The sequence below is a fragment of the Ranitomeya variabilis genome, chromosome 2 (genome assembly GCF_051348905.1).
Source record: "Ranitomeya variabilis isolate aRanVar5 chromosome 2, aRanVar5.hap1, whole genome shotgun sequence".
Lineage (NCBI taxonomy): Eukaryota > Metazoa > Chordata > Amphibia > Anura > Dendrobatidae > Ranitomeya > Ranitomeya variabilis.
Window position 1 is genome coordinate 1,109,622,140 of NC_135233.1, and position 13,320 is coordinate 1,109,635,459.

Sequence of the window (13,320 nt, forward strand, 5' to 3'; positions counted from 1 at the left end):
GTCCCACAGAAACCACAAGTGTGTCTAGATAGAAGCGTCAGCTCATCCTGCAGAAAACACAAGTGTCACTAGATAGAAACGTCAGCTCGTCCCACAGAAACCACAAGTGTGTCTAGATAGAAGTGTAGAGACCGCAGATAAAGAAGGATGCAGGGACAAATGGGAGCCAGAAAGCAAACAGTGTTTTTAACTTTTCTTTTAACTTCCAACCAAAAAGATAACAGTTTTCCACGCAGGGAACTTAAGTACAAGTCTACAATATCACAGTAAATCCTATCTACTATATAGGAGGCCTGAACTATACCCGAAGAACGCGGCAGCGCCTTACTAGTACCTCCCCTACTAAGGTAAAGTCAACAACGTTCACTTATCAGTGCTGTTTCAGCGATGTAGTCCCGGTGGTGAGGCTCCGTCAGCGACGTAGTCCTAGTGGTGAGGGAAGGCGGTGTCCTCCGACGTCGAGCCCAGGTGTAGATTCGAGTCCAGAATGTCTTTTGCGGTGCTGCGTTACCTCCCGCAGGCGGACGTTGATCCGGGGTAACAGTTTCCACGTCCAGAGAGGAGTCTTTTTGAGGAGAATTAGCAGAATCATCAGTATCAGTCACAGCTAAGAAAAACCCAGGAGGACCCGGAGCACTCGGTGGCAAGATGCTCCCGGGGAGCGCGGTAATACTGTCCCTGAGCTGATCAGCACTACCCCTCTGCCTGGGGGGTCGCTGACGACGAATGCGCCTCTTTTTGGGGGCTCTGGTAATTGCCCGCAGTGTCTGTTGCACGTTTTCCCCCTGCTTCCAGCGAGTCTCACTGCGGCCTGCACACACACAACAACTGCGCTGCAGTTTCCTCTCCTCAGAGATTTCCCGCGCTTCTCTGCCCCTGCTTTCGCGCGTTTTGCTTTTTATCCTTTCCTCTCCCTGCGTCACTCTGCCTCCTGTCACATGAGCCTGGCTTCCCATGCGCCCCTCAAATCCGTCCCCCGGAACCCCGACTCCCGGCAACAATGGTTCCACCCATCTGCACAGCTCACCAGGTCCCTGTCCCCTACATTCCCCCACCCTGTATGCTCGCCAGTCCCCGGGCGAGGCCTTCGCACTGACAGGTCGCCCACCTGACGGGTTGTTCCACACTTGGGTCTGTCTAGTGTGTAAGTCAGGACTGTAGCGAGTTGGGGGTCTACCGGCAGTAGAACGTTCAGAACGTCGTGGCTCGGGTCCTTGTGTAGGGGGAATGTCGTCAGCGGAAGGGTGACTGGTCAGGGGTAGTGTAGTAGTCGAGATAGGGGGAGTATTTTGACGCCGTTCTTCTTCTTCATCATCTTCTTCATCCCACCAATGGTTGTTGGGGGACTCAGTCGTAGGTGGCTCTTCCCTGATTGCGGATTCCGGGGTGTCCGAGTCAACAGAGCGACACAACCGGAGCATGTTGCGATGAAGAATGCGAGTACCTGTACTTCCGGGGGCCTCAGACTGCACTTCATATACAGGTCCATGCGGGTCTATACGGCGAAGCACCCGATAGGGTGTTTTTTCCCAACGATGGTCTAACTTGTTTTGCGGTCTTTGCTCTCGAACGAGTACTCGATCACCTGGCCGGAACTCTGGGGGTTTTGCTGTAGGGGTGCTCCGATGCTCCACTTCCCGAATTCGAGTGTGTACCAGTCGGTGTAAGGTCTGCAGCCGATGCCGATGATCACGCACCCACGAAGCCATCCCTGTTCGGGGGCCTTCTTCCTCCGAAGACAGTTCCAGATCTGTCATGCCTTTTCCTGGGCGCCCAAAGACCACTTCATACGGGGTGCGTCCTGTGACTTGATGAACTCTATTGTTGTAGACCCACACTAGGTCAGACACATACTCCGGCCAGCGGGCCTTCTGATCTTGTTCTAGCGCACGCAGCATTTGAAGCAAAGTCCGGTTAAACCGCTCACAAGCCCCATTTCCCTGGGGGTGATACGGTGTGGTGCGTGACTTATCAATGCCGTAGAGGCGATGCAGCTCTTCCATGACTTTGCCCAAGAAACAGGCGCCTTGATCCGAATGTATTCGCCTCGGACAGCCGTAAACTTGAATAAAGTTCTTACAGATAGCGCTCGCCGCCGACTCAGCTGTCTGATCACGGGTAGGGGTGACTACCGCGAATTTTGAAAAATGATCTACCATAACGAGGCAGTGTTCGTAGCCTTGATGCGCTGCTCCAATGGTAATGTAGTCTATCATTAATACTTCAAAAGGGGCAGACGTCGTGATGCTCTGCACAGGCGCCCTTTCCTCCGGTGACTTGGTTAGCTCACATTGTCGACATTGTCTACAGGCAGTTTGTACTTCCGCAAGCAGCCGAGGATGATAGAACCGAGTTTGCAGCCACTTAAACGTCCTCTTCACTCCGAAGTGTGCCCCGGACTCATGAGCTTCTTTAGCAACTGCGGCCACCACGGGCCCTGGTAAGACCATCTGCCAGGTCGGCTCGGAATCTGCCTGAGCCATGGTTAAGTGGCATAAGAGCCCGTCCTGAAGAGTTAGGCGCTCCCACTGCCGCAGAAGAAGGTTCAGGTCGGACGGGAGAGTTTGTCCAGGGGTTCTCACGGGCAATAGGCCATTCGTTATCCACTGTCGCAATGGAGCTAGTTCCTGGTCTTCCTGTTGCAGCCGTATCCATTCGTCCCGACTCTGAACCAACAGTCCTGTAGCCGTTCCGTTCCCGGTCTGTTCCCGGCTCACAGCCGTCCGAGCAGCGCCCCCGATGGCGTAGGGGATTTCTTCTCCCTCCAGCTCCTCATCTCGGTTAGTTCTTGGGGGGTTCTTCCGCAGACGAGATAACGCGTCAGCATGAACATTCTCCGCTCCTCGCTTGTAGAGGATACGGTATCTGTACTTGGCCATCCGGGCTACCCAGCGCTGTTCCAGGGCACCCAATTTCGCATTTTCCAGATGTGCCAATGGGTTGTTATCCGTGCGTATCAGCACCTCGGAACCGGCCAGGTACTCAGCGAACCGCTCCGTCATAGCCCACACCACGGCCAGCAGCTCCACCTTGAAAGAACTGTAATTGTCCGGGTTCAACTCAGAGTCATGAAGAGACCGACTCGCATAGGCGATCACTCTCTCCCGCCCATCCTGAACCTGAGACAACACAGCCCCCAATCCCTGAGAGCTGCCGTCGGTGTGTAGGATGAACGGTTGCGAAAAGTCCGCATAAGCCAACACCGGCGGCTCCATGAGAGCTGTCTTCAAGTCCCGGAACGCTGCTTCTTGTGGCTCCTGCCATTGTATCTTCTTTCCCCGTTCCTTGGGGGAGCTTCCTTTCAGCAGGACTTGTAGATTGTGAGACCGGCGAGCAAAGTTCTTCACGAAGCGCCGGTAGTACCCAGCGAGGCCCAAGAACGCCCGTACATCCTTGGCGGTCTCCGGTGTGGGCCACTCCTGGATTGCGGCAATCTTCTCCTGCGATGGCCGGACTCCTTCGGCGGACACCACATGCCCCAGGTACTCGATCTGTTCCCGGAACAAGTGACACTTCTGGGGCTTCACCTTAAGCCCGTATTTCAGCAACCGGTCTAGTACCTGCTCCAGTCGGCACAGATGTTCCTCGAATGTTGGAGCATAGATGATGATGTCATCCAGATAAATGAGAGTGGCCTCGAAGTTCAAATCCCCCAGACACCGCTCCATTAATCGTTGGAAGGTGCCTGGAGCGTTGGCCAGCCCAAACGGCATTCGATTGAACTCGAATAGTCCCATGGGAAGGATAAACGCTGTCTTAGGACGATCTGCTTCTGTCATCGGGACCTGCCAGTATCCGCTGGCTAGGTCTAAGGTGGAAAAATATTTGGCCCGACCCAGCACGGAGAGAGACTCCTCGATACGGGGAAGTGGATAAGAGTCTCGGACGGTGCATGCATTTAGCTTACGATAGTCCACACAGAACCGGAGCGTGCCGTCCTTTTTCCGCACCAGCACGATCGGGGCAGCCCACGGGCTCTGACTCTCGCGGATCACTCCCTTTTGTAGCATCTGGCCTAACAACGTCTTTACTTCCTGGTACATCTGCGGGGGAATCTGTCTGTACCGCTCCCTGATGGGCACTGTATCTCCGGTCGGAATTCCATGTTCGATGGCCGTGGTACAGCCAAAATCATCTTCGTGTTGTGCGAACACTTTAGCATAATGTCCAATGAGTCGCTGCACTTGTGAGATCTGTGATGGATCCAGGCCCGACAATTCCGTCCGCATGTGCTCCAGAATAGTTTGACCCTTTCGAAACGCTATTGGCTCAGGATCCTGCGTAGACCGGACACTGACCATCCAGGGATCAGGGGAATCCACCGTTAACTGCAAAGTATCTGGAGGGGGCATCACTTCTAAAGGTCGTAACACTTTGGCCATCTCACTTCGGACCCGTAGCACGACATCGTGTTCGTCCACATTCACACATCGCACTGGTACGGCCCCATTTTTAACAGTAGCCAGGGATCGGGCCACCAGCAGTCCTGTGGGCAAAGGGGATGTAAAGGTGGGCTCAATCTGTACTTGTACTCCTTCTAGAGGGATGCGAGCTCATATGGGCAGGGATATAACAGTCTGTCCTGGGGGGAACGTCACCTTTGCTGTCGGGGAAGTAATTACTCTCCCTAGTATGTCTCCCTCCTGACAGGTCTCTTGTACCCGGACTTCCCTCACTAACTGTCTGAACACGGAGCCCTGAGGTGTACTGGTCCCCCACTGATTGAGTGTCTCTTGCGTAGTCTCCCCTAACAGAAAACTGCCAAAATCTTTCAATACGTTCATCCCCAAGGTCACAGTATGTTGTGGGCCGGGATCTCCCTGTGTTAACACAACCCCCCGGCGGCCCAGGTCCTTCCCACATAAAGATATTTGCATCCAGGTGACCCCTTCCACTGGGATGGGCAGCTGATTGGCGGCCTGTAACCGAATTACGGGACCCCATTGGGGTCTGACTGTCAAAGGGAAGTGTTTTCTAAAATAAGCCTCGGGCATAGTCGTGACTTGGGACCCGGTGTCCACCAGACAACGGACAGCCCGCCCTTCAAACTCTCCCAAACCAGGGGGCAGCTGGCAACCAAATTTCCGGGACTTTCACCACCCATCCGCGGGGACTCTGGCTCCGAGCGTCGTCCCCTTAGCTCGGAGCCCTCTAGTTTAACGCCTGACGGGACGAGGCCCTCCCTCTCCGGGGGCACTCCCGTGCGAAATGTCCTGCCTCCCCGCAACCATAGCAAGCACCGGGGACCGGATAATATCCTGGACGAGCGCCACGAGCTGGACTCCCAGACCCTTGCCCCCGGGGTAGCTCCCTTGGGCTTCGCGCATTCTTTTTAACTTCAGCCAGTTCGTCTCTGATTTGTTTGAGCTCCTGCCGCATCTCCTGAACCCACGACGGCTCACCCCCTCCTGGTGCAGCGGTCTGGATAACCCGAGTCTCTCCTGTCAGGACCGTCACCCCCCTCTCTTGCTCCCGGGTGCGGGCCTCATTGCCTATGTCGGAGAAAGTCAGGCGCGGGTCGACCTGCACTCGTTCACGTAGAGCCTGTTTGGTCAACTCATCTCGCAGTCCCGTCACCAGTTGGTCGCGCAGGGTCACGTCAACATGTCCCATCCCCATACCATCTTTCCGCACGATTGCAATGTTTAGCTCTTGCAGAGCATTCATGTACTGAGTGACAGTCTCGCCTTCTTTTTGTCGCCGTCCAAACAACCGGGCCCGCAGCTCTCCCACGACGGTGGGATCCCCGTGCGTCCCCTCTAACACATTTAACACCCCGGTAAAAGTATTCCGCTCTGTGGGGGGTCTCAACATCACTGAATCTCGGGCCTCTCCATCTAAGGCCATAATGGCCACCTCTGCTTCCAGGGCCGGGGTCATAGGATGCATCCTCAGCAGCCCCCGCATCCTTTCAGTCCAACTCCACAACATGTTGCTCCCATTAAACTTGGGCAGGTTATTCAACATGGCCCCCAATGAGAGAGACGCTCTCGGCCCAGCCCCATCCTCCGTATATTCTGGCTCCCTCTTTGGATCCTGCATCCTGCCGACTACGCCAAATGTAGAGACCGCAGATAAAGAAGGATGCAGGGACAAATGGGAGCCAGAAAGCAAACAGCGTTTTTAACTTTTCTTTTAACTTCCAACCAAAAAGATAACAACAGTTTTCCACGCAGGGAACTTAAGTACAAGTCTACAATATCACAGTAAATCCTATCTACTATATAGGAGGCCTGAACTATACCCGAAGAACGCGGCAGCGCCTTACTAGTACCTCCCCTACTAAGGTAAAGTCAACAACGTTCACTTATCAGTGCTGTTTCAGCGATGTAGTCCCGGTGGTGAGGCTCCGTCAGCGACGTAGTCCTAGTGGTGAGGGAAGGCGGTGTCCTCCGACGTCGAGCCCAGGTGTAGATTCGAGTCCAGAATGTCTTTTGCGGTGCTGCGTTACCTCCCGCAGGCGGACGTTGATCCGGGGTAACAGTTTCCACGTCCAGAGAGGAGTCTTTTTGAGGAGAATTAGCAGAATCATCAGTATCAGTCACAGCTAAGAAAAACCCAGGAGGACCCGGAGCACTCGGTGGCAAGATGCTCCCGGGGAGCGCGGTAATACTGTCCCTGAGCTGATCAGCACTACCCCTCTGCCTGGGGGGTCGCTGACGACGAATGCGCCTCTTTTTGGGGGCTCTGGTAATTGCCCGCAGTGTCTGTTGCACGTTTTCCCCCTGCTTCCAGCGAGTCTCACTGCGGCCTGCACACACACAACAACTGCGCTGCAGTTTCCTCTCCTCAGAGATTTCCCGCGCTTCTCTGCCCCTGCTTTCGCGCGTTTTGCTTTTTATCCTTTCCTCTCCCTGCGTCACTCTGCCTCCTGTCACATGAGCCTGGCTTCCCATGCGCCCCTCAAATCCGTCCCCCGGAACCCCGACTCCCGGCAACAATGGTTCCACCCGTCTGCACAGCTCACCAGGTCCCTGTCCCCTACAGAAGCGTCAGCTCATCCTGCAGAAAACACAAGTGTGACTAGATAGAAACGTCAGCTCATCCTGCAGAAAACACAAGTGTGTCTAGATAGAAGCGTCAGCTCGTCCCACAGAAAACACAAGTGTGACTAGATAGAAACGTCAGCTCATCCGGCAGAAAACACAAGTGTCACTAGATAGAAGCGTCAGCTCGTCCCACAGAAAACACAAGTGTGTCTAGATAGAAACGTCAGCTCATCCGGCAGAAAACACAAGTGTGACTAGATAGAAACGTCAGCTCGTCCCACAGAAAACACAAGTGTGACTAGATAGAAACGTCAGCTCGTCCCACAGAAACCACAAGTGTGTCTAGATAGAAGCGTCAGCTCATCCTGCAGAAAACACAAGTGTCACTAGATAGAAGCGTCAGCTCATCCTGCAGAAAACACAAGTGTGACTAGATAGAAGCGTCAGCTCATCCTGCAGAAAACACAAGTGTGACTAGATAGAAACGTCAGCTCGTCCCACAGAAAACACAAGTGTGACTAGATAGAAACGTCAGCTCGTCCCACAGAAACCACAAGTGTGTCTAGATAGAAGCGTCAGCTCATCCTGCAGAAAACACAAGTGTCACTAGATAGAAGCGTCAGCTCATCCTGCAGAAAACACAAGTGTGACTAGATAGAAATATCAGCTCGTCCCACAGAAAACACAAGTGTGACTAGATAGAAACATCAGCTCCTCCCGCAGAAAACACAAGTGTGACTAGATAGAAACGTCAGCTCCTCCGGCAGAAAACACAAGTGTGACTAGATAGAAGCGTCAGCTCGTCCTGCAGAAAACACAAGTGTTACTAGATAGAAGCGTCAGCTCATCCTGCAGAAAACACAAGTGTGACTAGATAGAAGCGTCAGCTCGTCCTGCAGAAAACACAAGTGTGACTAGATAGAAACGTCAGCTCATCCCGCAGAAAACACAAGTGTGTCTAGATAGAAACGTCAGCTCATCCCACAGAAAACACAAGTGTGACTAGATAGAAACGTCAGCTCGTCCCACAGAAACCACAAGTGTGTCTAGATAGAAGCGTCAGCTCATCCTGCAGAAAACACAAGTGTCACTAGATAGAAGCGTCAGCTCATCCTGCAGAAAACACAAGTGTGACTAGATAGAAGCGTCAGCTCGTCCTGCAGAAAACACAAGTGTGACTAGATAGAAACGTCAGCTCATCCTGCAGAAAACACAAGTGTGACTAGATAGAAGCGTCAGCTCGTCCCACAGAAAACAGAAGTGTGACTAGATAGAAACGTCAGCTCATCCTGCAGAAAACACAAGCGTGACTAGAAAGAAGCGTCAGCTCATCCTGCAGAAAACACAAGTGTGACTAGATAGAAACGTCAGCTCGTCCCACAGAAACCACAAGTGTGTCTAGATAGAAGCGTCAGCTCATCCTGCAGAAAACACAAGTGTCACTAGATAGAAGCGTCAGCTCATCCTGCAGAAAACACAAGTGTGACTAGATAGAAGCGTCAGCTCATCCTGCAGAAAACACAAGTGTGACTAGATAGAAACGTCAGCTCGTCCCACAGAAAACACAAGTGTGACTAGATAGAAACGTCAGCTCGTCCCACAGAAACCACAAGTGTGTCTAGATAGAAGCGTCAGCTCATCCTGCAGAAAACACAAGTGTCACTAGATAGAAGCGTCAGCTCATCCTGCAGAAAACACAAGTGTGACTAGATAGAAATATCAGCTCGTCCCACAGAAAACACAAGTGTGACTAGATAGAAACATCAGCTCCTCCCGCAGAAAACACAAGTGTGACTAGATAGAAACGTCAGCTCCTCCGGCAGAAAACACAAGTGTGACTAGATAGAAGCGTCAGCTCGTCCTGCAGAAAACACAAGTGTTACTAGATAGAAGCGTCAGCTCATCCTGCAGAAAACACAAGTGTGACTAGATAGAAGCGTCAGCTCGTCCTGCAGAAAACACAAGTGTGACTAGATAGAAACGTCAGCTCATCCCGCAGAAAACACAAGTGTGTCTAGATAGAAACGTCAGCTCATCCCACAGAAAACACAAGTGTGACTAGATAGAAACGTCAGCTCGTCCCACAGAAACCACAAGTGTGTCTAGATAGAAGCGTCAGCTCATCCTGCAGAAAACACAAGTGTCACTAGATAGAAGCGTCAGCTCATCCTGCAGAAAACACAAGTGTGACTAGATAGAAGCGTCAGCTCGTCCTGCAGAAAACACAAGTGTGACTAGATAGAAACGTCAGCTCATCCTGCAGAAAACACAAGTGTGACTAGATAGAAGCGTCAGCTCGTCCCACAGAAAACAGAAGTGTGACTAGATAGAAACGTCAGCTCATCCTGCAGAAAACACAAGCGTGACTAGAAAGAAGCGTCAGCTCATCCTGCAGAAAACACAAGTGTGACTAGATAGAAACGTCAGCTCATCCTGCAGAAAACACAAGTGTGTCTAGATAGAAGCGTCAGCTCGTCCCACAGAAAACAGAAGTGTGACTAGATAGAAACGACAGCTCGTCCCGCAGAAAACACAAGTGTGACTAGATAGAAGCGTCAGCTCATCCTGCAGAAAACACAAGTGTGACTAGATAGAAATATCAGCTCGTCCCACTGAAAACACAAGTGTGACTAGATAGAAACGTCAGCTCATCCTGCAGAAAACACAAGTGTGACTAGATAGAAGCGTCAGCTCGTCCCACTGAAAACACAAGTGTGACTAGATAGAAGTGTCAGCTCATCCTGCAGAAAACACAAGTGTGACTAGATAGAAATATCAGCTCGTCCCACTGAAAACACAAGTGTGACTAGATAGAAGCGTCAGTTCATCCTGCAGAAAACACAAGTGTGACTAGATAGAAACGTCAGCTCATCCTGCAGAAAACACAAGTGTGACTAGATAGAAGTGTCAGCTCATCCTGCAGAAAACACAAGTGTGACTAGATAGAAATATCAGCTCGTCCCACTGAAAACACAAGTGTGACTAGATAGAAGCGTCAGCTCATCCTGCAGAAAACACAAGTGTGACTAGATAGAAACGTCAGCTCATCCTGCAGAAAACACAAGTGTGACTAGATAGAAGCGTCAGCTCGTCCCACAGAAAACACAAGTGTGACTAGATAGAAACGTCAGCTCGTCCCACAGAAAACACAAGTGTGACTAGATAGAAACGACAGCTCGTCCCACAGAAAACACAAGTGTGACTAGATAGAAACGTCAGCTCATCCTGCAGAAAACACAAGTGTGACTAGATAGAAGCGTCAGCTCGTCCCACAGAAAACACAAGTGTGACTAGATAGAAACTTCAGCTCGTCCCACAGAAAACACAAGTGTGACTAGATAGAAACGACAGCTCGTCCCACAGAAAACACAAGTGTGACTAGATAGAAACGTCAGCTCGTCCCACTGAAACCACAAGTGTGACTAGATAGAAGCGTCAGCTCGTCCCACAGAAAACACAAGTGTGACTAGATAGAAACGTCAGCTCGTCCCACTGAAACCACAAGTGTGACTAGATAGAAACGTCAGCTCGTCCCCCAGAAAACACAAGTGTGACTAGATAGAAACGTCAGCTCGTCCCACAGAAAACACAAGTGTGACTAGATAGAAACGACAGCTCGTCCCACAGAAAACACAAGTGTGACTAGATAGAAACGTCAGCTCGTCCCACTGAAACCACAAGTGTGACTAGATAGAAGCGTCAGCTCGTCCCACAGAAAACACAAGTGTGACTACATAGAAACGTCAGCTCGTCCCACTGAAACCACAAGTGTGACTAGATAGAAGCGTCAGCTCGTCCCACAGAAAACACAAGTGTGACTAGATAGAAACGTCAGCTCGTCCCCCAGAAAACACAAGTGTGTCTAGATAGAAGCGTCAGCTCATCCTGCAGAAAACACAAGTGTGACTAGATAGAAACGACAGCTCATCCCACAGAAAACACAAGTGTGACTAGATAGAAACGTCAGCTCGTCCCCCAGAAAACACAAGTGTGACTAGATAGAAACGTCAGCTCATCCTGCAGAAAACACAAGTGTGACTAGATAGAAGCGTCAGCTCATCCTGCAGAAAACACAAGTGTGACTAGATAGAAACGTCAGCTCGTCCCACAGAAAACACAAGTGTGACTAGATAGAAACGTCAGCTCGTCCCACTGAAACCACAAGTGTGACTAGATAGAAGCGTCAGCTCGTCCCACAGAAAACACAAGTGTGACTAGATAGAAACGTCAGCTCGTCCCCCAGAAAACACAAGTGTGTCTAGATAGAAGCGTCAGCTCATCCTGCAGAAAACACAAGTGTGACTAGATAGAAACGACAGCTCGTCCCACAGAAAACACAAGTGTGACTAGATAGAAACGTCAGCTCGTCCCACAGAAAACACAAGTGTGACTAGATAGAAACGTCAGCTCGTCCCCCAGAAAACACAAGTGTGACTAGATAGAAACGTCAGCTCGTCCCCCAGAAAACACAAGTGTGACTAGATAGAAACGTCAGCTCATCCTGCAGAAAACACAAGTGTGACTAGATAGAAACGACAGCTCATCCTGCAGAAAACACAAGTGTGACTAGATAGAAACGACAGCTCATCCTGCAGAAAACACAAGTGTGACTAGATAGAAACGACAGCTCATCCTGCAGAAAACACAAGTGTGACTAGATAGAAACGACAGCTCATCCTGCAGAAAACACAAGTGTGACTAGATAGAAACGTCAGCTCGTCCCACAGAAAACACAAGTGTGACTAGATAGAAACGTCAGCTCGTCCCACAGAAAACACAAGTGTGACTAGATAGAAACGTCAGCTCATCCTGCAGAAAACACAAGTGTGTCTAGATAGAAACGTCAGCTCGTCCCACAGAAAACACAAGTGTGACTAGATAGAAACGTCAGCTCGTCCCACAGAAAACACAAGTGTGACTAGATAGAAGCGTCAGCTCATCCTGCAGAAATGGCGTCCATGTGCATATTTTTCTAAAAAAATGTCATCTACGGAGCGACATTATGACATCTGTAACAGGGAACTCTTGGCAATCAAGTGGGTGTTTGAAGAGGGGCATCATGTTCTGGAGGGGGCAGTTCATCCGGTTTTGGTAATCATCATGGATCATAAGAATCTTGTATATCTAGAGATTGTGACACGTCTAATGCCTAGAAGGGCGAAATGGGCATTGTTCTTCACCAGTTTTTTTTTGTTACATATAGGCCGGAGAACAAGAACATTAAGGCGGATGCTTTATCTCGTTGTTTTCCTGGGGTGGAGATAATTGTGAACCTGTTCCTATACTACAAAAAGGGTGGGTATTGTGTCTATATGCTCCGATCTTGAAAAAAGAGGTTGTTGAGGCTCAGGGGGACACCCCTGCTGCCTGTCCGATAGGCAAACTGTACCTTGGGAATCTCTGTCTGAGAGTTCTTAGTGAACATCATGATTCAGTCTTGGCCGGACATCCCGGTAATAAAGCCACCACAGATCTTCTTACTTGGCGTTTTTGGTACTCAGGTATTCAGGAGTACATCAGGATGTCCAGGAGTATGTGACCGCCTGCAGTGTCTGTGCGCGTTCCAAAACCTTTCATACTCATCCGTCTGGGTCTCTCCAACCATTGGTGATTCCCAGTAGACCTAGGACTCATTTATCGGTCCATTTTATCATGGATCTACTTGTGTCGTAAGGTAATACTGTAATTTTGGTGGTGGTGGTGGACAGATTCAGAAAGATGTTGTGAGCAACATGAGGTATTTGATTGTCTATTATCACGCACACTGAGCTCTGCTACATCCAAGAGCTGAGCACAGACCCACGCTGTGGGCTTTTCCGACCCCCCTTCACTCTGCCTAGAGAGCTCTTCTCTCTTAGCCTGCAGGCAACTCCCTCCCCCTGCTATATAGCTGTAATGTGAGACCAGCGTGCCAGCAAGGTTCACTGAGGAGTTTTATGGCTTTTAGCTGGGAAAGCCAGTCTTTTGTCTGAAACCATGTGCTTTTTTGTGTATCAGTGACATAGGTGTCCAAGTTACATATTCCGGATGTCCACCGAGAGATCTATAACTCACTGAAATCGCTAGGGTCTAAACCAAATGAAATGCAAGAAACGGATTTCTCCGTAAGCAGGTCATATATCTACTCTGTGTTTACACTTAAAGGAACCCGCATGAAGTGGTGAGCATCATGATCATTGTGTCGTCTTTCTACAAGGTTTATACGTCGAGATATGCGGAATGATGGTTTTTCATATGCTCAAGAAAGAGGAGTGCATTCCATAACTCAGTCCACTCAGTGATGTCACGACCAGAGGGCATATCTTAACCCTGCCGAGTTATGAGTGTGTCT

General features: G+C 50.4%; 1 protein-coding gene across 3 annotated transcripts in view; it reads right to left on the reverse strand.

Annotated features, from left to right (window-relative positions):
- Positions 1-13,320, reverse strand: part of LOC143808842 (sterile alpha motif domain-containing protein 12-like) — a 40,867-nt gene that overhangs the window by 11,486 nt on the left and 16,061 nt on the right. The window lies entirely within an intron of this gene.